A 20,603-nucleotide genomic window follows, 5' to 3' on the forward strand; every position below is an offset into this window, starting at 1 on the left:
GAAGACAAGTGACAAAGAAAAACATCACTTTGCTCTTTATTCATTTCCACTGCCAATCACTAATGAATTTGGGCAGAGAGCGACCTCAGAAATGTGAAAAATTCAAACAGTAGTCTTCAGATTTCCAAAGCATATGTAAGTGAGTAGGCTCCTGCTTTTTGAAACCTAATAACATAATGGCGTGAGTACATGGAGGGAGCCTGTGTAAACACAGCAGCATCCCCGAGGATACTATTACCTTATTATTATTTCGTGTTTGCAAAATTGTCATTACGCATTGTTGAATTTCGTTTGGCACGTTTGAGTAAAACCGATACACTTTTAAACTGCGTATGTTGGCAAAGACTCAGTAGAAGTTGTGCATTTGCCATCATTACAGTTCATATGGTTGCATTAACAGTTATAACAATGGAACCGCTAAAGGTGAATGAACCCATTTGGAAATTCTGCCAAGATTTTCTGGAAAAATTTGACTCTTGAAGTTGCGCAACATTTTCATGCATGAGATAATCCAAGATAGCTGCAAGCACCAAAGAATGTTTTGTATTCTGTTTATTGCTTACTTCAAAATAAGAAGCAGCCTCATCAAGCTCAACAATAGTGAATTTATTTTTATACTTGAGAGACATAAATAATGTTTGTAATGCTTTGTATGTTAAGAATGTTATTTTTTGTTACATTCCCTGTACAGTTTATAACGGCGAATATTTGACAGAGGAACATATTTTCTTCAATCGTTCCATATTTCCTATGATGAATGCAATGAGTTTAGTGCATGTTATAAACATTCAGAAGACGTCTGCTGGCATACAATGCGATCATCCATACATTACTAGTTTATTAAGAGTTTTTTTCCATGTGTATATGCAAAAAAAAATAAAAAATAGCCCATAACCCTTGTGGAAATATGGAATAGTGGAACATGCTGGCGGAGGAAAAATAGGGCTCATCTTGTCCTGGGTGGTGTGGTCAAAACTCATTTCATGTGGGTCAAGAGGAAAATTGTGTGGGTGGTTGGTTAGGATCAGGGTGTTCATGGAAAAGAGGTCAGAAAAAAAAATCGGAATTTGCTTCCGTTGTTTAAGAAGTTTATTTTCCAGTTACAAAATACCCAAAATATGTAGCCATGTTTTTGACTCACCTGCAGTCCCTCAGGTTGCTCCATTGTTGGGCTGTCAGTTTATACACGTATATTTATGTATGGTGAGAAAGGCCAAATGTTAAAGCTCAGGGGTCGGAGGCCATAGACAGATGAGCCAGGGAGGAAGAAATAACTAAATAGGCCTCTATCTGGCCTCAGGGCCTGAAATGATGCTGGAAGTTGACTGCCACGCTGGCCTCTACTCGTCCTGTCTCGGGTTGTCTTCAAACTAAACAGAAGGTCAGAGACGGGAGGCGGAATGCAGAAGCAGACAAAAAGTCAAGTCGCATTAAGGGAGAAGGTTTGAAATGTTCAGAAACTGAGGTAGGACAACACATTTGGACAATGGAAGCAAACATTCTGAAAATATGTTATTTGGATTATGATAGCAGCAAACGGTTCTCATTGCAGTTTTGAACCGTCTTGGACTGTGGATGTATTTATCATCTACAGTACTTCCAATTTGTTAGGCTAAAAATAGGATAGGCTGGCCCATCAGTATCTGAGAGGCAGCTGAGAGAAAAATTGTAGAGAGAGAGAGACAGAATTTTACAACGAACTAGTAATATTAAATTTCAACTAAATATTATAAGGAAAAATGATAGTCCTCAATTACCCTGACAGTGAAGGGAAAATAAAGTTTTGATCATTGTATAGAGAATAAAACCATAACATTACAAAATAGATTTGAACAAGTATTATGGCATGTAAAAGTCATCATTAGAATTATAACCAAATAAGCAAGCCCCTTCCAAGTTGATCTGAAAGCCGGGCCTTTTCCAAGAAGTTTCAATCAGTTTTGATTTTAAACAAAATGGTTTGGTCAGGAGAGAGGCCCATCCAAAATCCAGTCTAGGCTTTAGTGTACTCTGGAGTGCTTATAAAACATCAACAATAAAAATCCACTCGTAAAAGTGACAAGCTTCCACTTGTAACTTCAACCGCAAGTAGTTTGTCAGCTAGAAAAAGAGTACCTTAATTTTACAGTTCTCATTTGAAGTCGCTGTAAAGTGGACGCTGCGCTCAATGACTTCTCCAGAGAACTTCTCTTCAACGCTGCCAAGTTCCGATATTTGAACTGTGGCTCAGCATATAATTAGAGGGAAAATCCCCAGTATAAACACTGACATGCACCACCTCCCCCTTTAAAGAACAGACAGATAATAAGGAAGATGTTGAGGTCGAAGCAAACAAGCAAACGAGAGCAGGTAGGCCTGAATGGCTTGAGGGTGCAAAGGGTCACAAGTTATGCTTCTCGTTGTAAAAGGGCCTTTTATTGCTGTCTCAACGCTGACTAAGATTGGACAGTATCAACTAAATCCAAACTGCTGATTACTCACTATGTAGCTATTTCCTTTGCACAATATCCTTGCGCCTCGACCATCAATTGATCAATTTATTGAATTTGACCTTTGGGGGCGTATAATCAGTAATAATTTGAATTAAATGAGAAACAAATCGCACGGTGCAGACACAGCATAAAACCACAATCAATTAAAAGTGTATCCACCAAAAACAGCCCGAGAAATCTGCCATCTGTGTTTCTGTATGCAATCCACGTGATTTGGATTTCAGACCGCTACTTCCTGCGACTCGGAAACGATTGTTGTCACGAAAGATGCCAACAATCTGGACTGTGTTTTTCATTCAATTCGTGAGCCTGCAGGACACTCATAGTTCTAACGCTCCCAAAACAAAGCACGGACTACTACACTTGACTAATTATGGATTCGTTTTTGCATGGTGGTCAAGATAAATTTGAAGTTGCATCGATAACGACATCAACAACTTGTTTTATTTTTCCGTCTCTTAAGTCAGTTCATTAGAATTTGTAACTACTTTGTGCGGAGTGATTTTTTTTTTCAACTGTAGACTGACAACTGGAAAAAAGGCTATCAGACATTTTAAAAAAAAATACTTACTGTACTTCCGGTAAGGCCAGGCTAAGACATATTTTATTTTGAAAAGTGATTGGATTCTCTCTGTCACAACTATGACGGACTCTTGACGAGTGATGTCAAGATGCTAATTATCTCCGTCCGCTGCACAGTAAATTCCGTAAAGTAAATTTTACTCTAAAAAAGACTATATTCGGTCCCGGTCCAAAGAGAGAACATTTTACACTTGGAAGGGAGTAAAATATAAATACAATTTAAAAAAAACTACAAAAAACATTGAAGGGTTGAGGAACGATCCCACTACCTTTAGCATAGGCGACAACAACTCTACCACTTGAGCTATGCCAGACTTATTGTCAGTTAACGTATTGCTGGTGTGTCCAAAAGCAGACCGACCCAACCTGAAGGTTCTGTGATCTGTTCCTCAACTGCTGAGTGCTATATATATATTAGGGGTGTGCATTGGCTAGTACCTGGCGATTCGATTTGTATCACGATTCATAGGTCGCGATTCGATTCAATACCGATTAATCACGATACAAATCTATAAATAGATTATTGCGATTTTCTTTTACTCAAATTTAGAAAATACTAATCAGTAGACTTGTACGTGCACACTGTAAGATTTGTATGAAAATGTATGTATCTGAAAATTCAGGCTTATAACTGCCACTGCATTTAACAAACAGGTTGCAGTCTGTTTCATGTTTGAACAGCACTGAAATAAAAATATTAAGGCTTAATGTTCCATTAATATAACATTCTTCCATGCTTAATGTGTGAATCCTAACCCTAAGTAAGACGTTTTGTTGAATATTGCCATAAAAAATTGATGTTTAATCATCGATTCGGCCGCATATAGAATCGATTCGAGAATTGCACGCTGTAATATCGCGATATATTGCCGAATCAATTTTTTCTAACACCCCTAATAAATATATATATATATATATATATATATATATATATATATATATATATATATATATATATATATATATATATATATATATATATATATATATATATATATATATATATATATATATATATATATATATATATATATATATATATATATATATATATATATCTCTTCTTAGCATAAGTTTTTTTCCGTTTACAGTGTAAATCCACAAGCTAGCAAAATAAGTAAAAAACAGATATATTTGATAAGTTTCTTTGCCATGGGGAACAGGCCTACTCAAGAGACAACACAAGAGCCTTTGACCAAGAAGAAAGAAGAAGGTGCATTCACAAATGATAACAAGGGAGCTACTTGAAATATGGGTTTACGGCGACAGCTGATTCCCACGCACGAGGTCCGCTCTGCGCAATATGCGGCGAGTGGCTCTTGATTTAGCGTTATGGTGAGTTAGTCATGGAATTTATATGTGTTCTGCAGTGCCTTGTTATGTTGGCGCATTTCAGGGGGACGCCGCAAATATAGTTACATAAAATTGTGGCTTCATGTTTATTGTTACAGTATATCTACAAAGTGGTGGATTATGTGCGTGTGTTGGTGCTCCTCCCTGATTGGTGGTCCTCGTCCCCGGCTCACGCCACCAATCGGTGCAAAGGAAGAGCACTAATTCCCGCATTGGCTTCAGGTGTGCCAGCTCAATAAAAGCCTTTTGTTGCCTCCAGTCGGGGAGCTGGGTGGCTGTTTGCTTGTCCTCTTGTGTTTGCTCCTTCTTCTTTTTTTTGTTCCAGCACCCAGTCCCACACAGTCCCTATGCCTCTTTCGTTTGTTTTGTGTTTAGTCCGCTGTCTTTCGTGTAGCAGCAAAGTATAAGAGATCAGCATTTTCACCAGGAATGTGAATATCGATGAAACTTATATAACTATATTCTAATGCTAATTGAAACAGATACAAATATACTTTTTTTTTCCTGACGAAAGAAGAGACTTTAATCTTTCCTTTGGTAGGTTCCATGTTTTTATAGCAATAGAACACAATATTCTGTGGGCCTTGCAAAATCTGTCAAAATTCAGTGAACCAGCCGGGAGCGAAGGGGGTTGCTTCAGTGAAAATGGCTGGGAGTGAATGAGTTAGTTTGTTTGTCTACCTATGCCAGTAATTTATAGTGACAAGAGAGAATAATGATATGCTTTTGGCAGAAAGCGCAATAAACCCGTGTATCCACCTGTTGCCATTCACATAGAAGAATAAAATTTTGTCATGACTTCTTTTGAATATATCAGTTTTGTATTCAACCAAACACACAATGAGTTCAATCACTGGATTAAACCATTTTTGGGGAGAAAATGCTAGCAGAGGAAAGGTTTTATGTTATTATCAATACCCCATTTAAAAAATATGACAAATAACTAATAATAATACATAATGATAACAATATAAATGTGAATCATCCTTGAGTCTCTTTTTCTAGATATCCTTGTCCTTCCCTGTCCTTCATATTTCAGACTCCTTCCCCTTTGCCTCGCAGTCAAATTAGCAATTAGCCATCGTGCCGCAGAGAAGGATTATTTATTGGTTAATAATCCTTCACGTCTCAACTAATCCTAATTGTTTAAATGTCTACTAAACCCTCTTAAAGACCAGAGAATGTGTGGAATGGCTGCTCATATTTAAGGAGGAGGAGGTACTTACTGTCGATCCGAGCCCTAATGTAGCCCCCATGGTGGTTTCATACCTCGCGTGCTAAAACGGACCAATGGCGCACGCGGTCACAGTCCAACCAGAAAGTGGCCTGATCCAATCAGAGGCAAATGAGAAGTAGAACTTGCACCCAATTAAAAAAATAAAAAATCTAGAACTGGAAATTCTTGTGATGGAGTTTAATCAGATTCGTAAGTGCTTAGACAGAATTAGCTCGGAAATTGTCTTGTTATTATGATTTCTTTGTTTAGGGGACGCCATTATCTCTGAGCTGCATGAAGGAGATTACTCCTTTACTCTGGACCGCAACCCATAATACCGGGAAAGTATTTCCTTGCCATTTTTTGCTTACTGTAGTTTGTCACACTTACACACTCTGTGGGAAAAAAATTTGAGCATTGTTTTTACTACAATGGGACGGCTTTAAAATGACTGAAGTCACAAGGCACTGTTAATGTGACAGCAATTATAAAAAGGAAGGGAAAAAAGGAAATAATGTGTGTTAAATGTGGCTGTGCTGCTGCAAAAAGCCACACGGTTATTTCTCGGAGACATTTTCAATCAAATGGAAACAATATTCAAACGCTGTTCTTTGTTCTAAGTATGCGGTGCTGACCAGAGCTTATGCTGCATTTGAGGCAAGTGAGAAATTGTAAGAAGGCCAGTTTACTGGAGGTCAAAACACAATAATAATAAAAAGCAATTTATCACTCTGCGCCATTTGGTTGTTTACTTTTGCCTCCAACGTTTTCAGGTCAGAAGTGGGAAAAGCCAACTGGGATAAATCCGACTTCCGACCTCGAATGCAGCATTAGTTCCACCGTGCTGTATTATCAATCACTGTAAATCTTTGCAGATCTGAAATTTGAAAATGAGGAATGCATGCATTTCCATAAGTTGTAAAGGCATCTTACTCTATTGCATAATCGCATCAAAAAAAGTGAAACGACAAGGTGTCGTATGACAAAAGTAAATTCAATCGCTACGCTTTGATTACGCTGGAAACCAAAAAGGTCTAATGCAATCTATTCCGGGGTGCTGGTAGACTTCCATTTAGAATACACATTTGAAAGGGTAAATGATCAATCAAATCAATCAATTAATTACTTTATTTATCCACAAAGAGAAATTAAAAGGCACGGAAAAGCAGCAGAGTTACAGTCACAATAAATAGTCCATAATGTGTAGTGAGTGTGATATCGGCGATATAGTGCCAAAATATTTAAGTACAGAAAATATGATATCGGCACCTGTGACGTGACAACTTAATGTTTGATTGAATTCAGAAATGGTAACACGTCTGGGGGGTTTCACGATGTTCCAGTGTAGAACAAATGCTTCCACCGGCTCAGTTTCAGAAAAGCAACTGTGATGCCATCTTCCGTCAACAAACACATCGTGGCAAAATGGCCGCCCCCTGAGCTGGATTTAAAAAAAAAACGGGTGGATTTTTCTGCTTAACTCATATTCCACAAAAACTGTATTAGAATACCGTGTTTAGCATAACATTATCATAAAGAAAATTTGGGGGGGTTGACTTCCTGTTTACTGTTAAAAAGGAAAGTTATTATTTTTCCAGACCACATACTGAGACAACATGAATGCGAGGGAAGGAGAGAAATGAGGTTTGGGGAGGTGTCTTATCGCTTTATCTCGATCTCAACGTCTGTGGAGTCCAAGGACAAAGTTGGGCTGGTCACAATTTGTCAGCTAAAGCCTTGCTCACCCTGGAATGACTTTCGATGCAACATCCATCTCCAGCCATTTAAAGCGGAACACACACGCGCGCGCGCGCACACTCTACACGTAGCCAGACAAAGTGAATGAGTGGCTGACAGGTGTTTCTCAGCCCGGATATGTTGAGGCGAGCGAGAGCACAACAAGGACAGGTAATGACACACTTGAACAGCTGTTTGCCTTATCTAGCTACATTCCTTCAGGACACTATTTCTTTTCCCCACTCTCCCCTATTATTGCTATTGCCAAATATGTTTCCGCCCATTCTGGGTGGATTCCAACTATTGGAGATACAGCTTAAAGCAGGAGGGCTGGATCAATAACAACGCGCTGTTACTGCTACCATTTCACAGGCCTTTATTACCAATTACAATTGTAAACCCAAATAACAATCTTCCCTCAGACCCAAGCAAGTGTAATGTACTTGAAAGGAAATTCTATACACGCTTTGAGACTGCGAAAGGGACGTCAAGGTACACCTACGTCAAGGTACACAGTAATTGAAGTGAGAAGGATATGAAGAAGTGTGAACAGAGCCACTGCCTCATAAATCTGAAAAGGCTTTTCAGCAGGATCGCTGAGGGGCAAATAAAGATCTTAACTCCTCGGTTAATCGCTCTTCTTGTGGAAAAATAATGGCCCCCTCCATCATTCAATCCCATCACAGCTCCAGGCGTCTCATTCCCAAGTTGCTCACTTTCTGTCCATCACTCCGCTGTTTCCTTACTGCTCCCTTCTTCCCCCCCACGTGTGGTCACTAAGCACGGCATGCCAAGAGGCAAGTTCAGGCAGGCCTTCCCACAGGCTTGTCTCTAACTCTCCATTGCATCCACTGCATCTGGGTAACATACTGTATGGTCTATTCAGTATTTTCGCAACCATGTTGAACTGTATCATTTGTGTTGGTGTACGACTTGAAGCAAGAAGCAGTTAGCATGACTCACAAAAGTGAAGTGATGGGTATCGATTCTAATTTCTTCAATCGATTCTTCTGATTTGATTCGATTCACGATATTGTTCTTTTACAATATCAAGGACATGATAAAAACTTAACAAACATTAAATTCCAAATACAATTTTGCGGAGGCACTAACCGGTTAAAACATCGCTAGCCTAGCGCTAATGCTAATGCAAGTGAATGGAGGATCCCATTCATGTGCTTACAGAAAGTTAGCATCAACTTCGGGTGTAATAGTCCTTCAAATATGCACAAACAAATACTGTGGAAAGTTGAAACACATACCCACAGATAAGCTCACACTACTTCTGTTCTCATTGTAAGCGTGTACACCGTGGAATCACCGCACCACACTGACCCCAAGAGGCCAAAACACGCAAGAACAACCAGTTTTTGTTCTGCAATTACTGTTTTAGTATACCAGGGGTGGCCAAGTTCGGTCCTCGGAAGCCACTATTCAGCCTGTTTTCCATGTCTCCCTCCTTCAGCGCAGCTGAATCTAATGATCAGCTCATCTTTGCAGAAGCCCGATAACGATCCTGATCATGCATCAGGTGTGTTAGTGGAGAGAAACATGGAAAACAGGCTGGATAGGGGCTCTCGAGGACCGTACTTGGCCACCACCACCCCTGTAGTAGACAGTATTTTTATTTTACTTTTTACTCATTTAATTTCTCGCTGTCCTTTTAAGACATATTTAAATGATTTCGCTAATTAATGAAAGTAAAACGTGTTCACTTAAGTGTTACACAAATATTGACATCAGCAATGGCGAGATGAAAATATTTTCATAACTCAATTCAATTCAATAATTGTAAATATAAGAGATTCTGAATTGTCTTAAAAGTAATAAGTCAGGTCTTTCATAAATGTAAGAAAATATGTTTCAATTCATGTGAACAGTACATTTTAAACAACTAAGATACAATAAAATTTTGGCCTTTAAAATTCTGTTTTCTTGTGAATTTATGGGGAAAAAAGAGCTATTAAAATAATCGATTCATGGTTTTATGAATCAGGCTCGAAAATGAAAATGGATTCGATATCGATAAAAAAAAATTTAAACCCAGCCCTACTAAAAAATGTTTGCTGCCGTATAAATAAGATTTGTAGATATTTGAACTATGGAATAGCTGGGTTTGTTAACCATAGTAAATATGTATGTTAGATTTTAACATCAATGTTACCACTTTTCACACTCTATGTCCATGAAATGTTTGAGGATAAGCACCGCAAACGTGTGTCCAGTGGTTTTTTTTTTGGTGTGTTTTTTTTTTTTTTTTTTTTAACAACTGACGCAGCAGTTTGTCTGATGCTCTGGTGTACGTATAAGTGCCGAGTCAGGTGAAAACTGCAGCAAAGTTTCAGCATAATATGAATAAACATGAGGGTGGATCCTCGCTGGAGATATTCATACGGCATTGAGCAAAACTGCATTACAGCAGCATGCGTGACATCATCTGAATGTTAACACGAAGCCATTAACACACGCTCACCATACACGCATCTTTATCTACTACACACAATCTAAGGAGACCCACAACATAAGAGCTGCATTAAAAGTCGGCAGTTTTACAATAATCATGTAAGAGGTAGTCATTTAAAATAAGTTCATTAGTGACGTGTGTGAGCTGTAGTGCAATATACTGGCAGCTGTTAATTAATTATAGGGCAGTATACAATTACGCCAAAAATACTATTTTTAGAACACGCATGGGCGTGGCCAGTTGATTTTCGAACAAGAAACCAGGCGACTGAGGGAGTGTATTCACACGGGGCAAAACTTGTGAACTGACTCGCTATTTCACCATAAATATACTTAACAGACGTATTATGGTTACAACAAACCTCTGCTGCTTTGGTGTCTGCCGCTATGGGACTGGCGATGGGTTCAAGCATGTAAACCGCCGTGATTTACGCGAAAAATGTCACCGAAGACAATCATATGTGCTCTCTACATTTCGTCGGTGGAAATGGGCCGGCAGCTGAAAACCCAGAACGAATCGATTGCAGGTATGTTTATCGTCTGCTTTTCTTAGCGTTAGCCATGTTAGCTACTATATATCATAGTGTAAATGCACCAAAAATACCTCGAGTTTACCTACGGAAGCCACTGCTGCTTAGATGTGAAAATTTGTATAAAGTAATAGCGCTATATATAGAACCCTATGCCTACAACAACATGCTAGATGATCAGTGTGACTAAGATGTGAGCGGTCACTGTGTCACCACGCTACTTTAACAAAAGTAACTAGACTAGTAACAGGTTTCGTTTTCGTGAAAACTAGCGACCAACGCGATATTAGCAGTCATCTAGGCCGCAGCGGAGTGGCAGCAACGATCATACAATAAATCGTACCTTTCTATTTTCTTCTTTCTTTCCGCCCACTTTGAGGTCAACCACCGTTTAAGCTGTTCCGAAGTGCGTTTGCCGCTTGAACTATGCTGAACGTCGTTCTCTTCCGAAATGATGTGTACGCGTGTGTCCTACTCTTAGGGTTGCCAACCGTCCCTTGAAATACGGAATCGTCCCGTATTTAGAACTATAAGGACGCGTTGCGTATTTAGTTGTCAAGGGACGCATTTTGTCCCGTAATACCGTGATATTTATATATACTTATTTTGCTCACGAGAGGGGTCAGTTGGCTGTGTGTATAATTTGTACAAATATTAAACATTGTCAATAATATAAAATGAATATATTTGATGTGTATGGTTTTCTAGTGGCTGCAGCCCTGGAACAGATTATCTCTAGTTTCATTATTTCCTTTGGGGAAAATTGTTTCTGAATCCGAGGTTCAGTTCCACTATACAACTCAGACCGGACGTCCTCATATGTTCGTGCTGGAACATGATGCACAGAGTTGTATACACGGTGTAGCAGCACTGCATGTTTGTCTTTGAGCGAAGGGCTCCCCACAAACGACGTGCTCTTTTACAAAAACACCCCTCATTGGTACGAAATCCGCCCTGGATGGGCAACAAGCACCATCCAAAATGAGCCCATCACCTCCAACTAACTAACGAACACATATTTTTACACACTCGTCTTGCTGTGTGTTCCACCTTGGAGGGAGCACAAATCTTTTCCAAACACTCCACCATGTGGATTAAGTGTTATGGAAGCAAAACACTGACAAAGCCAAACAACAGGACTCGCCGGGAACAGGGCTTTGCGACGACTATGTGAAGCGGGTCGTTCAACCCTGGGATGTGTTTTTGCTTACTGCTGCAAAGTCACAACCCATTGAGTGCAATAAAGAAAATATACTGTTCAAAAATAACATATTGTCGCCTATAACTACAGATGTTCAATGTAAGCACAAAAATTACCCCGTTTGCAATTCACCCATAATGGGTCCATGATACACTTGACTATACTGCAGAAAATGGATGGATATTTTTTGTTACATTGATTTTAATCCCTCAAGGGGGAAATCAATTGATACTCTGCGCTTTGTGTAACCAAATCAAACACGCAGGCATTCAAGGAGAGACGTCAGAGTGAAAGGAGCGTGCAAATAGCGCCTTGGCGCTCGGGAGAATGCCTTGCGCAAGGGCGCTTCAACCGTATCCAGGAAGCAGAGTCGCACCTCTCCAACAACTGTTGTAATTTGCAGCCATTTGACGAGAACGGTGACTCCTTGCAGAAGAGAATCTGCCGCTGCATTAGCAGCTGTGTTTCCAATTAGGCAGATTTTTGTTTTGTTAGGTGGCTAAAATATTTTGGGTAGGTTGCAATGACTCATAGTACTTTTTGTGCCATTTTATGTTGTCACTGCTAATTAAATGGCAAGCCTTTTCTTGACAGAAGCCATGGGCCATTGGCAAAGTGGATCTTATTTGTCAAGGGTTGCTTAGAACAAACCTAACCGGAGTACGGCACACTGAAATTGGAGTTAATTTATTTAGTTATTTATTTATTCATTCATTCTTCATTTATTTTGTTGGAAGTAAAAGGAAATTTACTCAATTTAATAAATTAGGAGTCCCAACAGCTAGTGGCTAGTTAGCGGCAGAGGTGGGTAGTAACGAGCAGGGTTGGGAGGGTTACTTTTAAAATGTAATCCATTACAGTTATAAGTTACCTGCTAAAAAATGTAGTTAGTAACGTAATCCAAGTACCATAATATTAAAGTAATATAACTGGATTACTTTTGGATTACTCCAATATTGAGTATGCTCATGAAGACAAAATAAAAAAGAATATCACCACAATATATGTTCTATACAATGTGCCCCTGCTATTTGCGGGTGATAGGGACCCGGGCAGCCGACAAATAGCAAAAATCCTTGTGTAATTAAAAGGCATGTAGGCTATTGATTGGTTGATTGATTGATTGATTGATTGATTGAAGGCCATATGCTGTTTTTCAACCGTCACTGAAAGCAACCACACCTCACAGTTAGATAGATAGATAGATAGATAGATAGATAGATAGATAGATAGATAGATAGATAGATAGATAGATAGATAGATAGATAGATAGATAGATAGATAGATAGATAGATAGATAGATAGATAGATAGATAGATAGATAGATAGATAGATAGATAGATGATCAACTGCAAAATTAACTTTTATCCCAGTCACAAGTTTAACCGTGTATATGTTGTGTATGATGTTTAAATAGTGAATTGGTGGGAGGAAAATTTGTTTGGAAGGTGTAACTCACATTATGGTTGTAGACTAGCAAGAAGCTACAGCGCGTAGCATGCCGCTGGACTCTTAGCTCAAACTTTCGCTCCAAGTAAGTTCCAGTGAATACCGGTCGCCATTTCCTCCTCCCGTCTGTGAAGCTTTTTCAAACTGCCCGCGTGTGGAGGACACGACTAGTCAATTAGTTCGTTACCACCTCCCCGACATGTAGCAACGGTCCCAGTCTCTCTCGCTCTGTCCTTCTCTCTCTCGCCCTCTTTCGCACTCTCTCTCTCATCGTAGAAATTGTAATCCCTCGAAGTAATCCCCATTTTTAATAAATGTGCCTGTAATCTGATTATATGTTTTTTTCCTGTAACTGTAATGGAATACGGTTTAAAAAAAATTGCAATCTGATTACATAACGGCGGGACATGCATTCTGTTACTCTGCAAGCCTGTTAACGAGTTACATTTACTCCGTTACATTTACTCCATTACATTTACTCCGTTACATTTACTTGAGTAACTTTTGGGGGGGGAGTACTTCTAAGAGTAGTTTTACCCCACACTACTTTTTACTTTTACTTGAGTAGATGTGTGAAGAAGTAACGCTGCTCTTACTCCGCTATATTGGGCTACACTAGAGTCGTTACCCGCCGCCCCTATTTATCGTATTTTCACGTAAGCGCTCCGCTTGACTGACTGTGTGGGCACATTTCCGCGGACACTAGTGATGTGACGTTCAGGAACGAATCAAGTCTTTTGAACGGCTCTTCATCGTGACGATGGGTACCGAAACCCGTTGAACCCCCTAAAATCAGACTTCATATTCAAGCAGTTACTCAGTACTTGAGTATTCTTTTCAGCGAATACTTTTTTACTTGTACTTGAGTGATTTTTTTGATGACTACTTTTTACTTTTACTTGAGTAATATTATTTTGAAGTAACGCTACTCTTACTTGAGTACAATTTTGGGCTACTCTGCACAACTCTGGTTAGCGTTAAGACATATTTTTTGTTTTGTTTTTTGTGAATACAGATTAAATAGTAATTTTATTGACTGAATATAATTTTATTTAGATTTGCTTTAACTTCCTAATTATAACAATATATACTAAGTAGTAGCATTTTTTAAACAACACAATTTAAGGCTTTAAGATAGAACACATTTGAGGTTTGCATGTTGGTGTGGTCCGACGTTCCAGAAGAAGAAATCAAGCCAGTCAATGCATATAGTCCTAAAAAGTCATGTGTGCACCGATGCTAGTTGAACAAGAGTGTCAGCGATGCTCGTGACTGTAAAGCAGTCTCGGTGTCTGCAGCAGAGAAATGACGAGCGGAGGCACAAAATAGGAAAGCATACATACACACACTCAGATTGTGTTAATTTCACATTTTGACTGGTTTTAACTTTTGTCAGATTAAAAATTAGTCAGGAATTGTCAGAAAAACATGAGTTTTTAAATTGAAATTGATTCTTAAGTGACTTTGTGTGCCTAACATGCAAGGAGACTTTTGATCACTGCCATTGACGGCTATAAACGTCAAAAAAATCATTTAAACTATTTATATTAGTTTAACTTTTTTTACTCCACTTTTGTTAACAAGAGTATGAAAACCTAGACATAAAAAAAAACTATCTTTTATTTTATTGTATTTTTTTAAAAGAAAAGATTATTAAAAATTAGGGGGCATCATGCGATTAAATTGTTAAAAAATTAAATGTGTAATTGTAAATAATTACATTACTTCAATAGTTAACTCACGATTAATCACAAATTTTATATCTGTTCTTAATGTACAATAATATTCTTCTAGGTTTTCATACTCTTGTTAACAAAAGTGGGAAAAAAATGTTCAACTCATAGAAATAGTTCCAATTGTTTGACGTCTATAGCCATAAATGGCAGTGAATGAGTTAGAGTGAAGTATCCATTCATCCATCATTTGAACCGCTTATCCTTATGACGTCTAATCTTGACATGCCACACCTGTGAGGTGCATAAAAAAAAAGGTTAATTCTCACAAAGACAAAATTATGAAGAATATTTGAGTGAAACGGGTGTTTTTGTGTACACCGAAAAAGACAATGACCTCAAACGTACAATCCAAACTGTGATGATAACAGAGACTTGTTGTGCTAGCACAGTCCTATGTATGTACAATCCATGTTGTCAACAACTTGTAGATAGTCAAAAGTTGTTGCTCATGCGCATCCCGTGATAGATTTACAGCTTGTATTACATCACACAACGGCCGGAGGAAAGCTAAGGAGAAAAATGTGTACTTGACTTTTGCCCAGGCATGCTTTATGATACATATTTGGCTGGAGGTCGATGGCTTCGCCATCGCTCACTGACAAGTTTTCAATGAGTTATAGGCCCAACACACGTGAAATGCTGAAAGATTGGTGTGACGATGGAAGATGATTTAAGCGGTCATTTTTACAGCAGCGGTTTTGCCATCTCATTTACACTGAGGCGGCAAACTAACTTGTCAAACATGTTTCAGCACTGTGGGTTGGTTTATTGCTCATAAATTCCTCCCTACTGAAGAGTTTGGAAAACTTGTGTAAGTTGTTTGTACTTATTGTCTTGTATGATTTTTATACAACAATTTTGTGACAAATGCATGCAGTCACGAACACCTACACAAATGGATAGTGGTAAAACATGAAAAAGACAGAAATGAACAATTTTGCTTCACACAAATGGCAACGTAAATAAAATCACATCCTTGACTGAGGACTTCTAAATGCACAAGTTTGACGTGTTATGTTCAGGTTGGAGCATTACCACCTGAGACAGGGATCTGCAACCTGCGGTTCTGGAGCCACATGTGGCTCTTTAGTCCCTCTCCTGTGGCTCCCTGTGGATTTCTTTTTTATTTAAAATAGGATTATTATTTTTTTACATATTTATTTTTATTTATTTTTTAGGTAAAATATAATTTAAATGAATTCATGAATAAATAAAAATAATTAAATATCCAAAAAATGTCTGAGTTCAAATTTATAAGTTGTCAGAAAAAGTTTCAATAATTACCTTAAAATGTCTAAAAAGTGACCATAAAATGTCCAAAAAGGAAGAGGAAAAGCACAAAATTACCATACAATGTGCACAAAATTGCCAAAAATGTCAAAAAAATTATAGCAAAAAAGGCATAAAAAAAAATTGGCAGAAAATAACCATATGTCCGTAAAATTGCCAAAAATGTCAGAAATGACAAACGCAGAGAAGTCTACAAAAAAATTATAAAAAAGGAAGTATAAAAAATTACACCCAAAAAAATCAAAAAACGGAAGACGAAAGGTACACAGCAAATCGGTCAGTAGTAAATTTCCAGTGTTCGATCAAAAACGTAAGTGTTAAGTAAGCAGTGTTATTTTAACACTGTTAGGATAAAAAGTTACACTGTCAGAGTAAATTTCCTTGAGTGTTTTGTTGGATTTTGGGTGTAACCTAAATAGCACTACCTTAGTGAGTTTTTAATTCACCACAACCTCAATTCTGGTGAAGAAGAAACTTTCCAATTTCCAAAACCAGCGCGCTGTCGACATTTCAATAGCGATACGTCCAGTTCAGGTTGTCGGGGTAGTGTGGGTCAGTAATAGAGTGTTCGCCACCCTGGGAGCATGGGTTCGATCTCAGGACAGTGTGACTATATCAAAGTATCCTAAAGTAAGATACTGAAACCCCAGTTGCTCCTGATGCCTTGTCATCAGTAGCCAAAATGTAAAGCACACTAGCTAAACCAAGTGTCAATTACTAGAGTAAAGTGTCATTTTAGTTCATTTTTAACACTGACATTAGTGCAATACACTCATAAGTGTTTAAACACCAGAGTTAAGTGTAGTTTGGCAAAATTAAACGTTTAACACTGACACTAGTGTAAAATACTTTTAAAACTACTACTATCTTTTTTTAACACGATACTGTGTTGGAGTAACACTGGCTAAGTGTTAAAAAGTAACACTTTGAAAAGTGTCAGATTTACCCTCATTGGTGTGGAAACATAAACACGTTTCTAGTTTTAGATTTAACACTCTATGTTAATCTAACGCCGGCGATTTTGCTGTGTGAAGTGAATCTCTATGTATTGGATGCTGCACATTTTTCCGTTATGGTGCAGTTCTGGACCCTCATTACATTGAACTAATACCAACACAGTGTTCAAATGTTTTGTGACTCCAACGGATTTTGTGTTATTCATTTGGCGAAAAACGGCTGTTTGGACAGGAAAGGTTGCTGACCCCTAAGATAACAGTATATGTACATGTAGAGGATTGTGGGATTTTGGGAAGGGTGGGAGCCATCTCAGTTCACACACTAATACCCTCCGGTTGGCTGGCCTCCATCTGGCCTTTGTCACGTACATGTGCATCCTTTATCCCATGATACATCTTAGGCTAAGATTGTAACATTGCCATGCACGTTAATAGAGGCTCGGCGGTGCGATTCCATTTGCACTTTAACTCATTCACTGCCATTGGCGGCTATAGACGTCAAAAATTCATTTGAACTATTTCTATTAGTTTAACACTTTTTTCCACTTTTGTTAATAAGAGTATGAAAACCTTGTAAAATATATTTTACATTTAGAACAGATATAAAATTATTGATTAATTGTGAGTTAATTATTGAAGTCATGTGATTCATTACAATTTTAAAAATGTAATCACCTGATGCAAAAAAAAATTAAAAAGAAGAAAAGATTATTAAAAATTAGGGGCGCCAGGCGATTAAAATTTTTAATGGAATTAATCGCATTACTTCACTAGTTAACTCACAATTAATCACAAATTTTATATCTGTTCTAAATGTACAGTAAAAAAAATCTAGGTTTTCACACACTTGTTAACAAAAGTGGAAAAAAAATGTTCAACTAATAAAAATGGTTCAAATGAATTTTTGACGTCTATAGCCGTCAGGGGCAGTGAATGAGTTAAGATCCGAGCATGAAATTGCTACCAAAGAATAACAAAGCAGCAAAACTCATTTTTTTGTGTTCTGTTTCCTACTGATACAAATGGACGATGAGTTCCCACACAGGCTTTTATGTGGTCAAATGAGATACTCCACACAGATTGGTGCCAAAATTTGAATACTAAACATTTGACTTACTCCTCTTGCAGGACTCAGCCAGTTGTGAGGTTGGAGTTGACCTCTGGTATGAACCAACTCCTCGCTACATTTCAATTGGATTAAGGTTTGGCTTGTGCCAGTCTAGAATGTGAATCCTTTTTTCTCTGAAGCCATTCCTTTATAGTTTTGCTGGAATGCTTTTGGCCATTGTCTCGTTGCATAACCCTTTTTAGTCCAAGTTTCAAGTCCCGGACTGAAGGTAGGAGATTCCGGTCAAGATAGTTTTTTTTACGCTTTACAATTTATGTTCCTTAGATAAAATAGTCAAACTGGTCAAGAAGCAAAAGCAGCTACAGCAGACTATTTGCTTTAAAAATGTCTCCAAGTCACAACATGTTAAACTTGACAATGTACGTTCAACGGTTCGTGCTGAACAAAAGAAAACACAGGTTATAAACATAGCACAGTATTCAATTTAATTAAAATTTTTATTTCACTCTTTAAAGTAAAGTTAATGAAAGTGGACAGAAAGAAGTTAAACTTGTTTTGGCTGCCCCTGTTCAACACAAAAGAAAAAACAGACAAAGACAAAATGAATGACAGCGAGCGGTCAGTGTAACAATACTACAAAATAATTCAAAATAATTCAACTGTGTGTCCTTGTGCTATACATTTTTTTGCAGCAATTGTGCTTTTATAAAAAAAATTAAAATACAAATAGACTAAGAAGATTTTGTTTTACAGTTCAGATTGTTCCACAGACTGACACCTTGAGTTGAAATACATCGTTCTTTTTGTTTTATTCTATATTTGGGAAAAATGTCTGTTCCTCTTAATTTGTACTCACTTCCGATTTTTATAAATTTGTTTTTTTTTTTATTGACTGGTAAAATTTCATGATGGGCTTTACAACATTTTAAGGCGGTTAAACTCCATCAATTAATTACATTTTAAAGTTTTGAGTTGTATAAATAATGGGTTAGTGTGGTCTCTGTATCCACAACCGCAAGCAACACGAATATCACGTTTCTGTAAAAGAAAGATGGATTCAGTGTAGGTTTTGGCTGCCCACCCCCACACTTCAATGCAATAGCTCAGGTATGAAAAAAAAATCAATGAATTATATAACAATAACAAAGCATTCTTGTTCAATGATTCTTAAACCTTGTGTAACACGACTATGGTTTGACACCTTAGATTTGACATATTCTATATGCGCTTTCCATGTTAAATGTTCAGTAGTGATGGACAAATGAAGCTTCATGAAGCACTTGTGATATTTTTGTCTCCTCTAGATGACAATCTTAGTTTGAAGATGCATTGGAAATGCAATCAATTTCCATTGCACGATCCTTTATCTTTAAACCAAAGGCACCATCTAGAGGAGTCAAAAATTATCGCAAGTGCTTCATGAAGCTTCATTTTCCCTTTCATTGATGTTCAGCAATAATAATACCTAGAAACTTAATTTCATTAGTCCTTTCTATTTCAATGCCTTGCACAGTCAGTGTTGCTTCGACATCCATATTTCTACAACTGAAAATCATAAATCTGGTTTCACTAATATTTATCAACAGTCTGTTGGCTTTGAACTACTTCATAATATTCTTAAACTCTTTCTCTATTACTTGTAATACATTATATATATATTTTTCCCGACATCAAATAAAGTGGTGTCAACAAATTCAAAATGGTTGTAATATCATTCACATAAAGAAGAAAAAGTACTGGCCCCAGAATTGATCCCTGGGGCACCCCACAAGTTACATAACTGTGTTTTGATTGCCTACTATTGAATTCAACATATTGTTTTCTATTTTACAGTACAGTGATAAAAATGGCACAGAAAGTATACATCCTGAAATACTGAGGATCTTACATAAATGAACTCACAAATGTACCTACTCAGTCTGTGTGTTAGATCATTTATTCTGTTGTATGACTTTTCCAAACTAAGAACAAAAATTCAACCCAAGAACAGAGTGACTGGGAAAAGAGTATAGCTCCCTGTCCCTTCCTGAGCGGAGATTGCCCTGTCCAAACTTCCTCCAAAAGTCACTAAATCAAAGGGGAGATGATACAATACTGCAACTCCCACATACCCCCACAACCGCCCCAGGCTGTATGCAGGCCTATCCATGCGCTGTGTACATACCAAACAAAGCTTAGCGGTGAAATGAAACGAGGCTCGAGGGCAGGAAGAGGGTCTAAAGGCGATCATGGGAAACCGTGATGGCAGTAAAGTTTGACAATCTTACCAGATTTTACTGTGCTTCCCGTTGCCCTAAATCCTAATCAAACATCATTTTTTGTCATCAACAAATGCGAGTGAATATTTAAAAGTGCTTAGCAAGCGGAAGGAAGTACTGGAAAGTTGCAGATGTTGGATCTTTGTGGTTGACAATTTGATTTATCTGCCATGTGAATACTGCTTTTAATATTGGTTTGCGGGAAATGAGCATTTAAAGTGTCCCGGGGACAGAGTAAAGGGTTCAAATCATCTTGCATATACTGGATTTT

The sequence above is a fragment of the Leptonotus elevatus genome, chromosome 2, assembly GCF_054856555.1.
Source record: "Leptonotus elevatus isolate MCC_2025b chromosome 2, RoL_Lele_1.0, whole genome shotgun sequence".
NCBI lineage: Eukaryota > Metazoa > Chordata > Actinopteri > Syngnathiformes > Syngnathidae > Leptonotus > Leptonotus elevatus.